The sequence below is a fragment of the Leopardus geoffroyi genome, chromosome A3, assembly GCF_018350155.1.
Source record: "Leopardus geoffroyi isolate Oge1 chromosome A3, O.geoffroyi_Oge1_pat1.0, whole genome shotgun sequence".
NCBI lineage: Eukaryota > Metazoa > Chordata > Mammalia > Carnivora > Felidae > Leopardus > Leopardus geoffroyi.
Window position 1 is genome coordinate 8,849,212 of NC_059336.1, and position 19,517 is coordinate 8,868,728.

Consider the following 19,517-nt stretch of genomic DNA (forward strand, 5'->3'; position numbering starts at 1 on the left):
GCTGGAACTCTTTTCTTTGGAGAGGCTCATCCTTGGGCTTCCTCAGCCCCGGATGGTTTCTGAACCACCACAGGGTGGAGAACGTGCTTGGGAATTACACTCCTGTGGAGGAGACAATGCCTGAGTGGCCCAGAAGGCCAGATTCCCAGTGACACCACTTAAGCACGGCATCCAGCTTTGCCTGAATCTGGTTGACCTCCTTGACCTTCACAGGAGCCAGGAAATTGCTCTGAGCTTAAGCTGGTTCTAGTGGATTTTCTCTCATGTGTAATCTATAGTCCTGACTAACATATGCAGGATTATAAACCAAGATACGTGTCACACCAGAACATTCTGTAGGTGCCTACATTCTGTAGGTGCCCAGAGGAGGAGAGGATCTTTTCTAGTTTGGGAAAAGAAAGGATCCCGGGAGGCTTTCTAGAGGAGGCAGTGTAGCAGGTGGGCTTTGGAGTAATGGAAGGCTTTATATGGGGGGAGGCAAGGAGAAAGGGAGCAAGAAGATGGGACTCCAAAGGAAGCCCGAGGCTTGCAGCAGGATCCTACAGAGTTTCTGGGCCAAGAATACACGAGAAGGAAGGAAAACCCAGTTGAAATAAACCCTGGGGCCAGAGTCTCGGCATCTTTATCCAGGTGTGCTATGCACAGTGTCAGGTGTAGAAGCATAGATAGACCATGGGGTAGAGTGGGCCCTACCCAGGGCAGCCTTGGAGCTTCTGGCTTCGGTTTGGTGAATTTTGCCTTTCTGATGACTTTGGGCAGGCCCGCGGGAACTAGGGTAGTTTGGTGCAGGTGAAAAGAAAGGAGGCACATTACCGACCACCACTAACCATGGATGGGGATTCCATAGCATCAGTCTCCCAGAGATTGCCCCATAGCGAGGTTTTCACACTCACACATCGGGGCTCTACGAGGTGACCGCCATGATCATTGAGTGGTTATGTTTTGCCAGACACGGGGTTACATACTTTAACCGTAGCAGCAACAATAACAACCGTGGCAGACCATAATCGAGCGCTTACTGTATTCCAGACTCTGCACTAAGCTTAACGATGAACATAGTACATCGTCATCATTGTTATTAAAAACAAAAATTAACGGGGAACTTATTATGGGCCAGGTATTGTGCTGAGTGCTTCTCTTTCATCATCTTAACACATTTTCACAGTAGATCTGGGGGGTAGGGAGTATTATCATCGCGCCCCTCTTACAGATGAGGAAACTGAGTCTCAGAGTAGTAAAGTGATTTGCCCGAAGTCACACAATGAGTAAGTAGGGGAAGGGGGCCTAAAAGTTAGGAAAGTTAGGTTTGCAAATCAGTGCTCTTTGGCAGCATACTGTAATGCCATTCCTAATTTTGGTTTCTCACATGGATCAGTTTTAACTTAAAACAATTAAAAAAATTTTTTTTACATTTATTTATTTTTGAGAAACGGAGTGAGACAAAGCGCGAGTGGGGGAGGGGCAGAGAGAGAAGGAGACGCACAATCTGAAGCAGGCTCCAGGTTCTGAGCTGTCAGCATGGAGCCTGACGCGGGGCTCGAACCCACGAACTGTGAGATCATGACCTGAGCCGAAGTCGGACGCTCAACCGATGGAGCCACCCAGGCACCCCTAAAACAATTTTTTTAAGTTTATTTATTTGTTTTGAGAGAGAGAGAGAGCACATGAGCAGGCGAGGGGCAGAGAGAGAGAGAGAGAGAGAGACTGAATCTCAAGCGGGCTCCATACTGTACCACGGAGCCCAGCGTGGGGCTCGAACTCACAAACTGTGAGATTGTGACCTGAGACGAGATCAAGAGTTGGACGTTTAACCAACTAGGCCGCCCAGGCACCCCCAGTTTTAACTTTTGTTTAAAGGTCTTTGTGCCCTATACGTTCATCATTCCGTAAAACGAGAAACGAATAAGGAGAGGGCCATCGCGTTGATGCACACGTCACCCCTTTGTCCTGGTCGTCGTGAGCACCTCATTGCTTCCTTTGCTAGTAGGTTCCCCCTCGATCTTCCTCGCCTGCGTTTCCCAGCGTCTTGCTCTAGAATCTTGCACGAGGCCTGGCGCACAGTCAGTACTCAGAAATTGATGATCACATGGGCTCACACGGACTTGCACCCAGTTAACGTAATCTCTCATCTAAGTTTTTAAAGAGCCAGTATGGTTTCCAAACCAAATGGGAAATCCCTTAAGAAAGGGTGAGATTCCTGGTTCAGAAAGTTTCCTGTCTTTTTTTTTTTTTTTTTTTTTTTTTCTGGTATGGACTTTCTTGGTTTTGTTTCCTTTCTTTTATATTCACGGGCGTTTAGAAACACCATGTGAAAAGGAAGCACACATTCTCCTTTTCCGCTTGGAGGAATTTTGGGGGTGGGTCGAGGCAGGCCAGTCTGAACAAACACTCCCAGAAGCCTGGGTGGCCCTGGTGTTCCCTCAAGCCCCTGGGTCCCCAGATCTGCCCGCTCTCAGCTCGGCCAAAGCACCACGAATGACTGAGGCCCTGGGTGCCCAGCCAGATGGGCACAGGATTGCCAACGGGCCCCGAGAGACCTCAGGAGTTCCCAGAGACTCCAACGACATCTCCACGGAGCTGAGTGGTTTCTGCCAGCCTTGTGGCTGTCCAGACTTCCTCGGTTCCGATCTCGTCTCTGTGTTTGTTGTAGCCAGGAGCCCGCACTGGCCTTAATAGCCACTACACGTGGAAATCGGGTCAAACGTCTCTTAAGGGGCAGCTCAAGTGTCTTGCTTGACTACATCTGGCCTTCGCGAAACCCGTCTTCCTTGTTAATTCTTCCAAACCCGATTTCCAGGACCACGTACTTGTTATTATTGGATCTTGCAGTGCTGGGAAACGACTTCTCGTGGCGCTCAGTCTTGATACGGCGATGCTGGTGGTGTTAACACCTCGAGGGTGGAGGCGGAGCCTTGGGGGTTCCTCCGGCTCGGGTTCAAGCCCACATCTGCCACTTGTGAAGTGAGTTTAAACGAACCACTTTGCCTCTTGCACACTCAATTGCCTCTTCTGTAAAGCATGAGTGGTAACGCTGTGGGGTCCTTCTGACAATTACATGCGATGCTGTATCTGAAATACCTAGCGGTCATGGCCAGTGCTCCAAGGGTCGTGTTTGTGGTGGTGATGATGGTGATGATGACGACAGCATCTAACAGTGTTTACACAATCCCTTGCACCTAGGACCTTTTTGGCCCAAACAATATTTACATAGTCCACATGTGGTGATTGATGAGTGCTCCTTTGGAATGGAAAACGGGTCTCTAACCCCCCGCTGGCTGCTGGGAAAGGAGGGCCTGGGGGAGGAAGGGAGAAGAGGGGTGACAGCGCATCCTTGCCGCCAGGATAGTCCTTGGGACAGATCCTACTGCTGCCTATTCAATATCCATCCCCCTTCTTCCCTGCTCGTAAAATCCTGGCTTTGTTTTCTGTGGCAATTTGCCTAACCAAGTACTCACGTCACAGGGTCTTGCAGCCAGGGGTGACAAAGCTACAGTCTGACTGTGGACGTCTAAGTGGAATTCCTCTGGGTTTCCGGGAAAGACTTGCCCCCTGAGAAGAGGGGAAGAGGTGGCCAGCAGAGTTATCTCACTCCTTTCCCTACCTTGAAGATGGCCACCATGTCTAATGGGAGCAGCCGTCTTGCTACCCGGAGGCAACGATCAAGAGACTCACAGAGACACCTGCTAACGTCACTAACCCACAGGCCCAATCCCACAGCTCTCGCCTTCTGGATGTCGGGATGGTGAGAGAGGAAAATCATGATTCATTTAGATCACTGTGAGTCGTGTCTTATTTGCAGCCTGAAGTATTCCTAACTTACAACCTTCTTGCTTTTCTCTGATGGGAAAGGAAACCCTAGAAGCCCAAGTGAGGAAAGAGATTCTCCAGGTTGGCGCAAATAATATGCCGAAATGGCAGCTCTCCACTTCCTCTCTTAATGCAGCAACAGCACACAGAACCCCGGGCATAACAGCTGATAAAAGAGCCGACATGACTTAGCATTTATTCTGGGTCAGATGGAGCTTGCTGCTTGGCACAGAGTAGGCTTTAGGAGAAAATCTTAACTATGGCATGAAGGCGTCAATGATAAATCACACGCTCTATCCATAGCGCCACCAAATGGCGTATCACCTTCCTCCTTCCACCAGAGACTCGATTCACATATTTCCTTCTCTTTTGCTGAGTGGGAATGACAATAACTCCCGCATCACAAGGTTGTTGTAAATATCAAATGAGCTGCTAACTGTGAAGAGCTTAAAACACGACCAGTCACATAGCAGGTGCTTAGTATAGGTTCGATTAACACAAGGGCAAACAGCTGAGTGGTTTTTGTCAAATCCTTCCCATGTTCTGGATGTCAATTATCCCCATCTGTCAAATGTGGATGGAAGACTAGACCAGTGTTCCCTACACTTCTTTCTGTCACGGACAACCTTCTTGATGTCTGTATTCTATTTGTCTCAACTTGTATTCTCTCAATCACACACACCTGTATTGTCTCTACTATTTGTGTTAACCTAGTATGTTTCTTTAATGGGAATCGCCTTTGTTTTTGCCTTATCCTAAGTAATCATATCTGTGCAATAATAGATATATATCAGTGCTTCTCAACTGGGTTTTTTTTTAAATATGAAATTTATTGTCAAATTGGTTTCCGTACAACACCCAGTGCTCATCCCAACAGGTGCTCTCTTCATTACCCATCACCCACCCTCCCCTCCCTCCCACCCCCCATCAACTCTCAGTTTGTTCTCAGTTTTTAGGGGTCTCTTATGTTTTGGCTCCCTCCCTCTCTAACCTCTTTTTTTTCTCCCCCTCCCCCATGGTCTTCTGTTAAGTTTCTCAGGATCCACGTAAGAGTGAAGACATATGCTATCTGTCTTTCTCTGTATGACTTATTTCACTTAGCATAACACCCTCCAGTCCCATCCATGTTGCTGCAAAAGGCCAGATTTCATTCTTTCTCATTGCCACGTAGTATTCCATTGTGTATATAAACCACAATTTCTTTATCCATTCATCAGTTGATGGACATTTAGGCTCCTTCCATAATTTGGCTATTGTTGAAAGTGCTGCTATAAACATTGGGGTACAAGTGAACTTCAGGGACTACTTGGAAATGTCTGGAGACATTTTAGTTGTCCCACAGGGGTAGTGATGATACATCTAGTAGGTAGAAACCAGAGATACTGTTAAGCATCTTGCAATGCACAGGACAGCCCCCACAACAAAGAAGGATCCAGCCCACAAAATGGTGCTAAAGTTAAGAAACCCAGAAGCACACACATACACGCATGTGCACACACACACAGGTGAATATGCTTTAAAACATGTAACCATACAAAAGAGAGAGAGAGAGAGAGAGAGATCATCCAAGTATCATCTAAATCACTCTGTGCATATTCAAGAGTGAGGTTACCAAATGTTCCAATCCCCTCCTAAACTGCTTTCTTAAAAGTCCCTTCCTCTAAAACTCAGCAAAGTCAAATTGGAGACAGCAGGTTATTTCTTTTATTACTCGGGGCTAAGAAAGAAATTTCTTCAGAAGTAGAACATCATCTTTGGGAAGAAAACAATTCTCATTTCCAAGGAGTGATGAATGCAGCTGTGTTTACCTGTAGAAATAGTCTGACTTTCCGGAGACCATAAGCCAAAGGACCTTGAGATACAACCATCTACCCAAAGCAGTATGAACTCTACAGTCTGGTCACTCAGAGCACATGCTAATCAAGGGACCCTCGCATTTCCCGGTAGAGCAGTGATTCTCCCTGTTTTCCCCACCCTGGCCTATGAAGCCTGCTGTTCATGCTCACGATATTCCTACAGACAGAGCCAGGGTTACAATTACAATTCCCCTTCTGTCTTTGGGGTGCCTGGGTGGCTCTGTTGGTTAGGCGTCCGACTTCGGCTCAGGTCATGATCTCGCAGTTTGTGAGTTCGAGCCCCATGTTGGGCTCTGCGCTGACAGCTCAGAGCCTGGAGCCTGCTTTGGATTCTGTGTCTCCCTCTCTCTCTGTCCCTCCCCAGCTTGTGCTCTGTCTCTCTCTCAAAGAAACAACAACAACAACAACAACAACAACAATTTCCCTTCTGTCTCTAACATTCAGGAAATTCCAGTGTGGTGCCAGCGAGCTCCTTGACCACTCTCCGCCTTCAACAATGATTGGGAATAAATTGTTTTCCATTGAAAGCAATTGATCCAGTGCCCCAAGACCACATTTGGGAACGGCTTGTTCAGGGCATTCCTCAACCAGGAGTTTCCTCGTGGAGCCATTTAGACACCAAGGTGAGAGGTTGAGCCAGAGAAGTGACTTAGAGTTGGTGCCATGTTTTCTACACTGAGCTATCATGATAACAACACATGGTGCCTTTCTGGCACGTTGGGTACATAGTTCATACTTCATCCTCAACACGATCACGAGAGGTTGTTAGAAAAGGAGCTGTTCCCCCCTCCCCAGTTAGCCAATGAGAAGACAGAGTTTGGGGGGAGGCTCACAAAGCAAGTTCTAGAACTCCATTTCTTCAGTTCCTAATTTGCTGACTTTCCACGTGACTCTGGGCAGCCTAACAGACACTCCTCCTCTGTATGATGCCCTCAGAGACTTCCCATTCCTGGAATTGGTGCTTAGGGAATGATCTAGATCAAGCCACTTAAAGACGGAGACGTTAGATGGCACAGATTATACAAGGCCTTTCTCAGCAGAGTTCATACCCTTTTGATAGTTTGGATAATTAATGGACTTCTAGAAGCCCGTATTATCTCAGACTCACATAGCTTCTTTTGTACCCTGCCACTCACAACCGTCCTTTTCTTGTTGAGGTCCTTAGCACAGGTGAGTTTTGCTTGATTGGCCACCAATGTTGGATCAGGCTTCTGAGGCTCCTATCTCTCACTCATATGTCTGGAATCCCTTGGAGTCCCCATGTACCTGGGACTCGCCGGGGAAGATCACGGAGAGGTAGAGACACGGTGGGGAGATTATGTCAAAGGCGTTCCTGGGAGGTGCCCTCCATCGCAGTTAAGAGCGCTCTTCAGTGCAGATGCTCAAAACCAACAGCTCTCGCTCCACCTTAGCTATTCAGAGTCTCTACCTTGGAATGGGAAATCTGTGTCATCGTGAGCCCCTTAGCTTCACCTCCAACCGCCGTTGGCTTGTTGCCTTCTCTAAACCTGCAGAGAGGAATTCCTTCTCTGGATACACCTGCTGCTGGCAGGAGCTAAAGGCGAACGCGTACGTTTTCTTGCACAGATTCTGGTGTTGAAGTACAGGGGGGTGGGGCATGGGGGTGGGGATCTGGCGCGCAACCCAGAAGGGTAGAGAAAACTGAAATCACACCTCCCGTCTCTCCACAAAGGTTTGATTCTCTTTATGAGTATGATCCGCCAGTCCGTAATCAAGGGTTAATTTCACAGCTCACTGCTTCATCTAGCATAATATCCATTCAGACTAATTAAATCTGTCTAATAATGTGAGTGTCTTTGTCTTTGTTCTTCCCCTTCTTTGTTTTACACCCTTCACATCTCATCTCCAGAACCACACGCCATCACACTCTACTTGACAAGCAGAATCCATCCCTAAAATTAAAACATTCCTGACCTATCTGCAATGACAAGGCAGGCGAGCTTCACGGCGCTCCGGCCCATGAAGGGAACTGACACATTTGTTTTTAATTTCAAAAGAGTAGAAAGTGAAGATCTGACCCCGTCAATCAAGCCCTGTGACAAGTTTAATCATTGGTGCCCCACAAAAATCACGGCTAAATAGGAATGCAAATACTGTATCACAGGGCTCTTATAAATGCTAATCAAGGAGAAGTAATCAAGTGACAATTTCACTGATCTCTTTTCTGAAGAAGTCACTCAATGCTCTGTCTCTGGGCCACAAAGAGAAGAGAACAGGACAAAAGGGATGGATGAGGGCCCCCCCCCCCCAACCTTCCTTTTATTTTCCTTCCAGGACATTTCTTTTTAAAGAGAGAATTCGTTCTTTTGATCCATTGTTGAACTTTAAAGCGAGGAACTCGCGCAGCTATATGTCAAGTGTACTTTATTATCGGTACCCTGGCCGGGGAGAGAACGCACCGAAACTTCCGCTAAAATAAAAATCATCATTTGTCTTTGTCATTAATCTGTTCTCAAATTCTCTTATATCTTAAAAGTGACTGACCTTCGCTGTGAGAGGGGAAGAAAAAAAAAGTTTTACAAGTAGTCGAAAATCTGAAAATTATGATCATGGTAACTCAAAAAAAAAAAAAAAAAAAGAAGAAGAAGAAGAAGAAAAATCCCTTTTAAAAACTTAATCCAGGGTTGATGAAGAATTTATCATCACCAAGAAGTCCTGAGCCAGGCGTCTCTCCCCTCAGTGTGGAGGCTTCACTCTGCTCAGGGAGAGAAATCAGAAATTGGGGAGATATTTTTCATGTACCCTTTTACACAGGACCTGAGAGCTTTGTGTGTTACCAAGCTTAGAACCGGAGGTTTTTTTTTTCTTTTCCTTGTCTCTATTTTTTTAAAAAAATATTTTTTAATGTTTATTTATCTTTTGACAGAGAGAGAGAGAGAGAGAGAGAGAGAGAGAGAATGAGCGGGGGAGGGGCAGAGAGAGAGGGAGATGCAGAATCTGAAGCAGGCTCCAGGCTCTGAGCCGTCAGCACAGAGCCCGACGTAGGGCTTGAACTCATGAACCGTGAGATCATGACCTGAGCTGAAGTTGGACACTCAACTGACTGAACCACCCAGGCTCCCCTCTATTTTTTTTTTTTTAACAAGAAGTTCCTAAAGAAATCTAATTATTGGTGACTTTGTCTGCCATTCCAAGTTTGTCCTACAATGTTTATCCAGGCCTATAAAGACAGAACATTTCGGAAGTTCAGGTATTGGCGAGATTAATTCCTATAGTGCTAATCACCCCAAGTTCCAAATGTCCTGGGTGGTGTCTCTCCCTCATCTTAAGGACAGAAAAGTTGGAATTTATGGTTTTTTGGGGGGGAATTTTTGTCATGTTTCATAGAAGAGATAGATGGAGCAAACCCAGCCCCCTGCCTGTTCTTGTATGGCCCAGGAGCAAAGAATAGTTTTTGCATTTTTATTTTTATTTAAAAACATTTTTTAATGTACTTATTTGTTTTTGAGACAGAGAGAGACAGAGCATGAGCAGGAGAGGGGCAGAGAGAGAGGGAGACACAGAATCCGAAGTGGGCTCCAGGCTCCGAGCCATCAGCCCAGAGCCCGACGCAGGGCTCGAACTCGCAGACCGTGAGATAGTGACCTGAGCCGAAGTCGGATGCTTGACTGACTGAACCACCCAGGTGCCCCAGGTTTTGTAGTTTTAAAAGGTTGCAAAAAAAAAAAAAAAAAAAAAAAAGATTTCTCCATATAAAAATTACATGAAATTCAAATTTCATTGTCCACAAATGAAGTTTTGAAAAATAAGTTTATTTATTTTGAGAAAGACAGGGACAGTGTGAGTGGGCAAGGGGCAGAGAGAGAGGGAGAGAGAGAATCCCCAGCAGGCTCTGGGCTGCCAGCACGGAGCCCGACGTGGGGCTTGAACTCCTGAAATGGCGAGATGGTGACCTGAGCCGAAACCAAGAGTCAGACGCTTAACTGACCGAGCCACCCAGGCGCCCCCACAGATGGACTTTTATCGGAGCCCGACCACACCGATGCACTGACGGATCCTCCACGGCCGTGTTCCTGCTGCACCAGCAGAGCTCAACAAGTATGGCAGAAGTTGTAGGACTTGCAAAGTCCGCATATTTACTGTCTGGTCTTTTACAGAAGAAGTTTGCTGACCTCTGTTTTATCTCATCGTGGGAAATTTGCTAGATCTTGGCTGCACCTCAGTATCCCCCGCCGCGGAAATCCTTTCTGTCCAACAGCTTGATCGAGGTATAATTGACAAAGAAAACTGTATATATTTCAAGTCTACAATGTGATGGTTTGATGTATGCATACCTGGAGAAACGGTCACCACCACAATTCAGTTAATTAAACACATCCATCATGTCACATAGTTACCTTTGTGTGTGCGTGTGTGAGGACGCCGAAGATTGATTCTTTCCACAAATCTCAAGTATACAATATCGTTACCTGTGGTCCCAGCGTTGGACATTAGAGCTCCAGACCTGACTCGTAACTGGAGGCTTGTACCCTTCGACCAGCAGCCCCCCATTTCCCCCATCCTTCCGCCCCTGGAAACCGCTGTCGTGCTCCGTTTCTGTGAGGTCGACTCTTTGAAAAAGTGTCTGCGCATCGATGAGATCACGTGGTATGTATCTTTCTCTGGCCGATTTCCCTTCGCACAGTGTCGCCCAGGTTCACCCATGTTGCCATAGATGATAGGAATTCCTCCTTCCTCCTGGCTGAATAATGCTCCACCGTGATGGGGCATTTTAAATAGAGGCACGCCAGCGAAGGTGCCTCATGTGTTTCAGTTGGAAAGTTTGGGTTCACCGGGGGAAGGATGGGCTTCCCTCCAGTGAAATGAGGGCTTCCGCACATGTGTACTAGACCTTGGACCTTCTCTGGCTTTCGCCTACTCTGTTCCATGGCCCCAGTGTCTGAGGACAGGTGTTCTCTCCCCTTGAGGGGTCAATCACGGAGCCTCAGATGCTTCTGGCTGCTCCTCTCTCCGGTAACATTGCTTCAAATTAAGATCTAATTCATTCTGGAATAATAATGGTACTCCAAAAATAGAACACTGACAATAACAGAAAAGGGAACACTATTCTGTATATTTCTATTCTGGTGCAGAGTCCCTGAGACCCAGTGTGGCAGAAGTGATAATACATATGCTGGGGAATAAAGACCCTGGTCAGTTTGTTGTCTCAACAATACCGAGGCAGGAAATCACAAGAGGTAACACTTCTTCCTGCCAGACGTGCCCAGGTATCCGATATATCTACACACGCCTGCCTCTACTTTTTTTTTTTTTTAACATATTTAAATAATAGTTATTCACAATGTTCTCTTAATATTTTCCAGGGCGGTTTCTCATTTCATAGTGAAACTGATTCTCCTTGGGTTAGAGCCATGCTTCTCGATGGGGGTGATTTGCTCCTTCCCGTTGGAAGGAGGAGAGGGAGTCCTGGGGTACACGGAGGGCGCAGGGGATGTGTGGCAGCATCCAGAGGTTTTGGTTATCGCAACTCCCAGAGGGTACAGAGCTCCTGGCATGTAATGGATAGAAGCCAGGGACACTGCTAAATACCCTATACGTATTCTACACGACAGCCTTCACCATGGAATTATTTGGCCCCAAATAGCAATACTTCTGAGATTTAGAAACCCTCAGTTGAGAGGCGAAATAGTAGGGCGCCTGGGCGCCTCGGTCAGTTGAGCGTCCAACTTTGGCTCAGATCGTGATCTCACGGTTTGTAGGTTTGAGCCCCGCGTCGGGCTCGGTGCTGACAGCTCGGAGCCTGGAGCCTGCTTCGGATTCTGTGTCTCCCTCTCTCTCTGCCCTTCCTTGCTCACGTTCTGTCTCTCTCTTTCTCTCTCTCTCTGTCTTAAAAATTAAACATAAAAAAAAAGAGGTAAAACAGTGCAAGCTTATTAACTTGGGAGCTAGATAAACCTAGATTTAAAGCCAAGTTTCTTGGGGGCACCTGGATGGGTCAGTCGGTTAAGCGTCCGACTTCAGCTCAGGTCATGATCTCACGGTTCATGGGTTCGAGCCCCGCACCGGGCTCTGTGCTGACAGCTCGGAGCCTGGAGCCTGCTTCAGATTCTGTGTCTCCCTTTCTCTCTGCTCCTCCCCTGCTCATGCTCTGTCTCTCTCAAAAAGAAAATAAAGATTAAAACAATAAAAAAAAGAAAGCAAAGTTTCTCAACCTTGGCACCATTGACATTTGGACTGGGTGTCGCGGGATGGGGGGCCATCCCATGCATTGATGCATACTAGCCTCCCTGGCCTCTACCCACTAGATGCCAACAGTACCACCCTCCCCCCACTGCTGGTGACAACCCAAAATGTCTCCAGAGAATGCAAATGCCCTTTGCTGGGCCAAGGAGTGTTGGTTGAGAACCACTGGTTTTAACTATGAGTTGGTTATTTGGTGGCTTGGTCAGTCTGGACGAGTTACAGACTATTTTGAAGGCTCGCTCAACGGGACAGAGAACCAATGCACTTTCTGACACTACTGTGTGGAATGAGGTGATGTAGGCACGTTCTCGGGGCATCTCCAGAGCACCCTGATACTGGAAGTTTTTCTTACACAAAGCGGATTTTCTTAAAGAAAACTGAAAGAAGGAAAGAATGCGGATGTTTTTTGTTTTGTTTTAAACTTCCCTGACCTCCCATCTGGAGGCCTCCCAGGCAGCCTGCCCCGCCCCTACCTGCTCCCACTTCAAGAATGAGGATTTACTTGGGGTGCCTGGGGGGCTCTGTCGGTTGAGCGTCCGACTTCAGCTCAGGTCACGATCTCACGGTCTGTGGGTTCGAGCCCCGCGTCGGGCTCTGGGCTGACAGCTCAGAGCCTGGAGCCTGCTTCGGATTCTGTGTTGCCCTCTCCCACTCGTGCTCTCTCTCTGTCTCTGTCTCTCTCAAAAATAAATAAACATTAAAAAAACATTAAAAAAAAAAGAATGAGGATTTGCTGAGGTCCTTACTCTGGGCTGAATGGCTGCTCTGGCACAGAATCTAGAGCAGGCTGTCTCCATTTTCACAGGTAAGGAAGTTGGGACGCAGAAAAAGTATATAATTCACGCAAAGCGCCGTAGCTCGCAAGTCCCGGGGCTGCCTTGTGAGCGCACCGAGGTTCAAGACATACTTTTCCTAAGGAGACAACACAAGTGTTGGGTTTGTAGTCTGGCTGTATTCTTTTCCGTGTGACCCTGGGCCAATCACTGCAGCTTTTCAAGTCAAACAGAGCTACAAATGCACTGAGGGGTTAAACAAGCAATGCCCTTACTAGGGGCTGCCCCGGAGCGGAGCGGGAACTCTGATCATGATTGTTAAGATCAGGTATCATTATTTGTACCCACGTTATTAACACCGTGTCCGGAGTCCTGACTATGAATCGGAGGAGACAAGTTTGGAAGAAAACACGAGTGTATTCAGGAGTGATTAAGGTAAATGTATTTTACAAGTGAAACAATGCAGCTTTGTTCCATCCCCCCACCCCCAGCGTTGCTTCGTATCTGCTGGACTTTTCTAGATTAGCATGAGGAAAGCCCGGCCTTTGAGAATGAATCCTGTGCAGGTGGTTAAAGAGGGCCTTAGCTGGGGAGTGTGTCTGTCACAGCGGAAGTCGGTCCGTTCTAACTCAGAGGCTCCCTGAGCCCGGCGTGTTGTATGTGTGTATATGTTTGAAATGGGACCTGCAGGGGATTCGGTTCCCTTCTTCTTGAGAAGGTACAAATAGCTGAGCATTTTTCCTTTTGTCTTACCCCTAAGTAACCACCACCTCTTTCCTGTAAAACCGTGTGGCTCTGGTAAGAATCACCTTCGTGCTCTCCTAATATGGGCCTGAAACATCACAATGGACCAGAGCAAGGATTTGGAATGGGTCCGTTCCGTTCATTTCCCCAAACTCTCCAGTGGCAAGTTTGGGTCGCTGTGTTCCCAGGGAAGTGACGGCGTCCACGCACTTCGATCCCCCCGGGGCCCACGTTCGTTCGCTTTGTGGATGTGACCTTTTCGGTGGAGATAGGGGGTCCTGTCCCTGCTCCGCCCCCACCCGGACCTCACTTAGTGAGGACGCACTCGATGGGTCTTTGTGCAATGATCCCATGTGGTCCAGAGAATCAAAACATCGGTGCACCATCGTAGAGACAGGGCCCTTCGCTGAAACCAGTTTCCCCCAACTGGTTTCCATGGAAACACGGGTCTGTGGGATGCCAGCAGGTGTTATGCGAAGAGCTGGCTGTATAGTCAAGTAAGTCGGGGTGAATCTGCATCGAACGAGACTCTGACTGCAGGACTTCGCCTGGTCTTTCTTTTTTTGTTTATGCCAACGGGTGATACCACTTCCCAAACGGGATCTGTGGCACGCAGTATTTGCAGAACTTACTGGACTCCACAAGCTTTTTTCCAGTGAGCGCCTGGTGGGATTGGTGTTGCCAGGAATGTAATCTGCAAAACTTTCCTCTAACAGCCGACCTGCCTTGGGGCTACTGAGGCCATTGCTGTTTTCCTTGGCCCGGGCTGTGCCTTCCCAGCTATCTGCACCGCTCGCTCTCTCACTCTGTTCACCCTCTCAGCAAGGACTTCTCTGACTTCTCTTGCAAGCCAAGCATCTTCCCGCACCCAGCCCCCTTCTCGTCCCTTCCTGCCAGCACGGACACGTGATTGTTTCTGCGCGGCCCTTAACAGGTTACATGTTCTATTTTCTGGACTCTTCCTCTCCAGAGTGTGAGCTCCACCGGGGCAAAGTTTGTGTCTGTCTTCCACACCCTTTTACATGGCAGTGCCTGGCACAGGTGGGCACTTAATAAGCAAATGCAAGCTGAATAAATGAACAGGTAAATTTATGAATCCCTGCTTCACACATGCGCAGAGACCCAGGGAGGGGAGAAGTGAAAGGATGATCGCTGCACGATTGTGACAGTCATCAGGCTAGGCAGGGCGTGCAAGGCAGCCAGCAGCCTGGTGTCACTTGGGCCCTTAGACAGCGTGCTTCCAACTCACGACAAGCATGCTCACCTGATAGAGTAAGATGGCCCTGGTCCAACATGGCAGCAGCAGCTTGCTCCCACTGCCTACAGTCGTTGGGAGTCAGGGCAGACTGGCGTCCATCCACTCATTCTTGTCCTCCCCGTGGTTAGAACCGAACCTGGGGATGACTAGTTTTTACTGATCACCCACAGCAAAGGGGAGCCTGTGGATAAGACCCGAGGATTTGGGGGGGGGGGTCTAATGAATCTGGACTGGCTTTGCTCCTCGCAAAGTGGACAGACTTGGGTGCTGTTCATCATCACTCAGCCTCTTTATTCTCACCTGTGAAATGGGGACAGTGACAGCGGACGCTCCAGTTAGGCCTGCTGTGAGGACTAAGTAGTTAGGGAAAGAATTTAGCATGGTTCCTAGGGCACAGCGGAAACTCCATGCACAGTGGGGATTACGATTATGACCATGAACATGTACCTTATCGCCCATCCTCAAAGCAACCTTGCAAAGTGGCCCTCCCATTTTACAGAGGAAGAAATGAAGGTCCAAAGAGTTTACGTGGCTTCCTTGAGGTGTGGCGGTTAGTTAGGGCGGCCCAGATTTATGCTCGTGTCTGTGGGACCCCAGGGCCCATCCAGACGTATCTCACCCTCTCACATACTGTGTGTCTAGAGATCCAGGCCACAAGCAGAACAAAACAGCCTGGGCCGTAAATCCCTGAGACAATGGAACTTTTTTCCCATTTGGCTCCAAAACTAGCTACAACTTTTTTTTTTTAAGTTTATTTATTTATTTTGAGAGGTTGAGAGTGTGTCCAAGTAGGGGGAGGGGCAAAGAGAGAAGGAAAGGGAGAATCCCAAGCAGGCTCTACACTGTCAGCACAGAGCCCGAAGCGGGACTTAGACTCATGAACCGTGGGATCATGGCTTGAACCCAAATCAAGAGTTGGACGCATAACCGACTGGGCCACCCAGGCACCCTGAAATTAGCTACAACTTTTTGACAAGTCTGGCTTTTTCTCAAGCTTTTTCTCACTTGTGGGGTTAGGGTCGTTGCACAAGATGGTTCATCCTTTGGGAGGAAGAAGGGAGCTGACTGGAGGGGGCTGGGGGAGAGGAGAGGAGAACCCCAGACATTTTTATTCCAGCCTAGAGGAGGCAGTCAGGGACCTCACCCTCTTGAAATTCCTTTTAACCATCCTAACCTCCCTTCCCTGTGCCCATTGGTGCCTCTGGGCACTGGGCTGGGTTGGGAGGGATGGGGAGGAGAAGACTTCAGGTTCAAGTTACTGTCCTTGAGAACCCCGAGCCCCTTACTCTTGGCACTGACTATAGCCATTTAGGAAATGCATACGGGATCCGCAGGCAGCACCGGGCTCATCAAGAGGGCTGTTTCGTGAAGCTGCTCAGAGAATCCAGGACCACTTCGAGGCTCTTCTGTCACATCAGAAGACAGGGGACAGAGGGGAGTATCAGGAGAGAGGCTCCCCCACACCCGTTTCAGAACAGAGACTCGGAACGGGTGACGCACCCAAGCCAGGCATTTCCACCCACTTCTCTCGCGGTTCTGCTGCTTCTCACTGTCGTTCAGGCCTCTGTTGAAGTACCCTGTCCACAGCGAGGCGCTTCCTTACCGTCCTAACCAGGGACCCCTCTGTCATGCCGTCCCCCCCAGCTTTGCTGAGTATAATTGACATATAACTCACTTCTAAGGCATCAAACACTCATCAGTGACTGATATTATCTATTCACTTGCTGATTTGTGCCTGTCACTAAAACGTGGCGTTGTGAGATCAGAAACCCGGTTCGTCTTGCTCCCTGTTTCATTCCCAGCGTCTGAAGCAGAGCTGGGCAGAGGAGGTAGGGACCCAGGAACATCTTCAGGATGAGTGATTGATTGCATCATGTATGTCCCAGCTTTCTCTGTAGCGAGACTGTCACAGAAGGCGGGTCATTATGGAGAACGTACGCACTAGTTATATTTTTTGTTTTTCAGTAATGACAGAGTAGGAAAAAAGGGGCAGCCGCAGCCTAAGGGGCTTAGGTTAGACGTCAGAAATTCCCTGCCGGGCTGAGTTGGGGCATTCAAATGCGTTACAGAGGGAAGCTGTTCAAACTGCTAAGTAATTATTTTTTAAATGTGGGGAATATCCTATGGGACACTGAAACGTGTAATGTCCCCAGGTCTCAGTTCTTATGTGCAAATTCTCTCTCCAGGGCCACGCTTCCGGGGGGACACTTGTAATGGCCCTGCAGAGGAGGGGAGGATGAGCTGCTTCCATCTAGTGGATGGAGGCCGGGACTGCGGCTCAGGGCCCTGGAGCGCTGGGCAGTCCCCACTCAGCACGCCAGCCAAGGTTGCGACAACGTCCACCCCAGAAGGTTCCGTTTGCTGTTTTCAAGGCCCCCCTGAACCCAGCTCTGCGGAGGGATTCTCCAAAGGACTGGCCCACCTGAGACAAGAGACAAAAAGTAAAAATTCACATTTGGGGATGCAGATCAAAGGCGTGTACAGAGGCCAAAAGTGAATCAATAGATGATTTCTCTACATGACCAAAGGAAGTCCTACGGTTACTACTATCCACATTTATACATTGATCGTGTGACCCACAGATCTTTATGGGTCACCTCCTATGTTCTCTGCATGATGCTAGATCAGGGGCCGGTAAACTGTTTCTTAAAGCAGCAGGTAGTAAATGTTTTAGAATTCCTCAGGCCCTAGGATCCCTGTATCAAGCACTAAGCTGTTGTCGGGAGAAGGTGCCACAGGAATGAGTGCGTGTGGCTGTGTCCCAGGGAGCTTTCCAGGTGGGCAGGATTTGGCCTCAGACTAGAATGCTAATTCCTGTTCTAGACGTTGAAACCACAGAGATAAAAAAAAAAAAAAAAAAAAAAAAAAAAAAAAAAAAAAAGCAAAGCTCCAGCTCCCAAGGAGCTCACAGTCCGGAGGAAATGTCCACGTGAATGAAACTTGACTACTGCACAAAGAGATGAGGCCAGAAAGCAGATTTTCTGGGTATGGTCATGTCCATGGCCTCTGGCATTGTCGCTGAAGCCTGTGTTCTTTCCATATTGGTTCAGCCTCCCATCCCCCTCATCCTGATGACCACTGAGCCTTCCAACAAATGTCCAAAGTGCCGCCGGGGTCACCGGAGCCCCTGAGAGTTTTTCTCTCTCTTCTCCCTCTGATGCCTGTTTTGTCGTAACCACAGTGACTGCGAGGAACTCAGATGGGCTCCCGTACCCACTCCTGCCTCCATTCACCTGCCTTTCACGTGGGCAATCAGGGTGGCCCCCCGCATTGCAAATCCGCCTGGGCGCCCTGTTTAAACCCTTGCCGGCTCACTTGCCCTCACGGTAGCTGCTGGATTCATGATGCTGCGTGCGCGCGCACACACACACACACACACACACACACACAGCTTTTCTTTCAAAACGTCAGTATAACCAAAAAGGTGCAAGTAATTGTCAGTTAAATATTGTCTTTCTTCTCTTAATCCAGACTTTCCTTTATGTCTCCTAATGTGATGGTGCCTAACTTTGAGTGCGTGTGTGTGTGTGTCCACTTGTACACACAGACACAATACACACACACATACATCGTGTGCACACACACGTACATATATAATGCATATATATCATGCTGCTTTACTATAGTCCACTTTTTTGCTTATTATTTATATTACGGGGTTAAGATATTGTAGGGGTTTTGGGGGATTGTATAGGTAAGTATAGAGGGTTATATTATCAGGGTAATAAAAGTGCATTATTCAGGAGGTCTGTGTGGGTAGGGGTGCATGGGGCATGGGGAGGGGTGGAGAGCAAAGGAGGAGAACGTGTGGATGTAGACAGCAGGACCTCGAGCCACGGGTGAGGGCACACCAGTATGGGCCGCGGGGCTCGCTTCTCTAGAATCAACGATATTGATCATTTCATCGTTGCATATTTTAATTTTCTCTCCCACAGGCATTTCCCAAGCTGTGCATTGGGCTGAAAAGATGAATCTTAGACAATAGCCAACCTGGCATTTCCCTGATTTTTAATGTGTTTATTGTGTAAGTTATCAACAGAAGCCTTAAGGGCTTTTGGTAATGGGGTGTGTAAAAGACAAAGGAAAAAGAGAGACGGGAAAGATATTTTCTTCTGTAGGTGTTGTCTTCTTAATTTGCATAAATGACAATAGTGAACGTCTTGATTCGCTGCCACCTTTGTAAAGCTTGTAGTTGGAAATCAGCCACTATATATAATAATAACCTCTATTTATATACGACGGGCCCTGTCCTCCGCATTTTACAAACACGATCTCAATCAGTCCTCTGAAACCTTAAGGAACTACTCTTGTTCATGGGAAAATATCTGAGGCACAGAGAGGTGACAGTTCTTGTCTCAGGTCACCCAGCCGGGAAGTGACAGAATGGGGGCTAACCACAGATCTGTCCCACGGGGGGGCCTGGGTTATTCCACCGGGAGCAGCAGCTTTATCAGCAAGATACAGCAAAAAGACCCACTTGGAAATACAAGTTCATGGGCCTTGGTTTCATCTACTGCTGTTAAGCCACTGAGCCTAGTCTGTCTTTCTCTTTTAAACAAGATTTTTCCTGGAAAAAAAAAAGCACAAGAACTCTGTAAAAAAGTTCAAACACCACGAAGATAAACCTGCAACCCAGTATTTATTTCTGATCTTTCCAGAACTATTTCTACATAAGTAGACAAAAGTGTATATCTACACACACACACACAATTATTTTTTTTGAAACAACTTAGTTGAGTATGATTTATATATCGTTATTATTTTTTTAATATATTTTTTATTTTTATTTTTGGGAGACAGAGAGACAGAGTGGGGGAGGGGCAGAGGGAGAGGGAGACACAGAATCTGAAGCAGGCTCCAGGCCTGAGCTGTCAG

At 47.8% G+C, this 19,517-nt stretch overlaps 1 protein-coding gene and 1 long non-coding RNA gene across 3 annotated transcripts in view; one reads left to right on the forward strand and one right to left on the reverse strand.

Moving 5' to 3' along the window:
* TSHZ2 (teashirt zinc finger homeobox 2) overlaps positions 1–19,517 on the reverse strand; it is a 458,545-nt gene that overhangs the window by 34,036 nt on the left and 404,992 nt on the right. The window lies entirely within an intron of this gene.
* On the forward strand, positions 6,023–8,510 carry LOC123579992. Its single transcript, XR_006703055.1, has 2 exons — positions 6,023–6,833; positions 7,042–8,510. It is a non-coding gene; the product is annotated as an uncharacterized LOC123579992 (long non-coding RNA).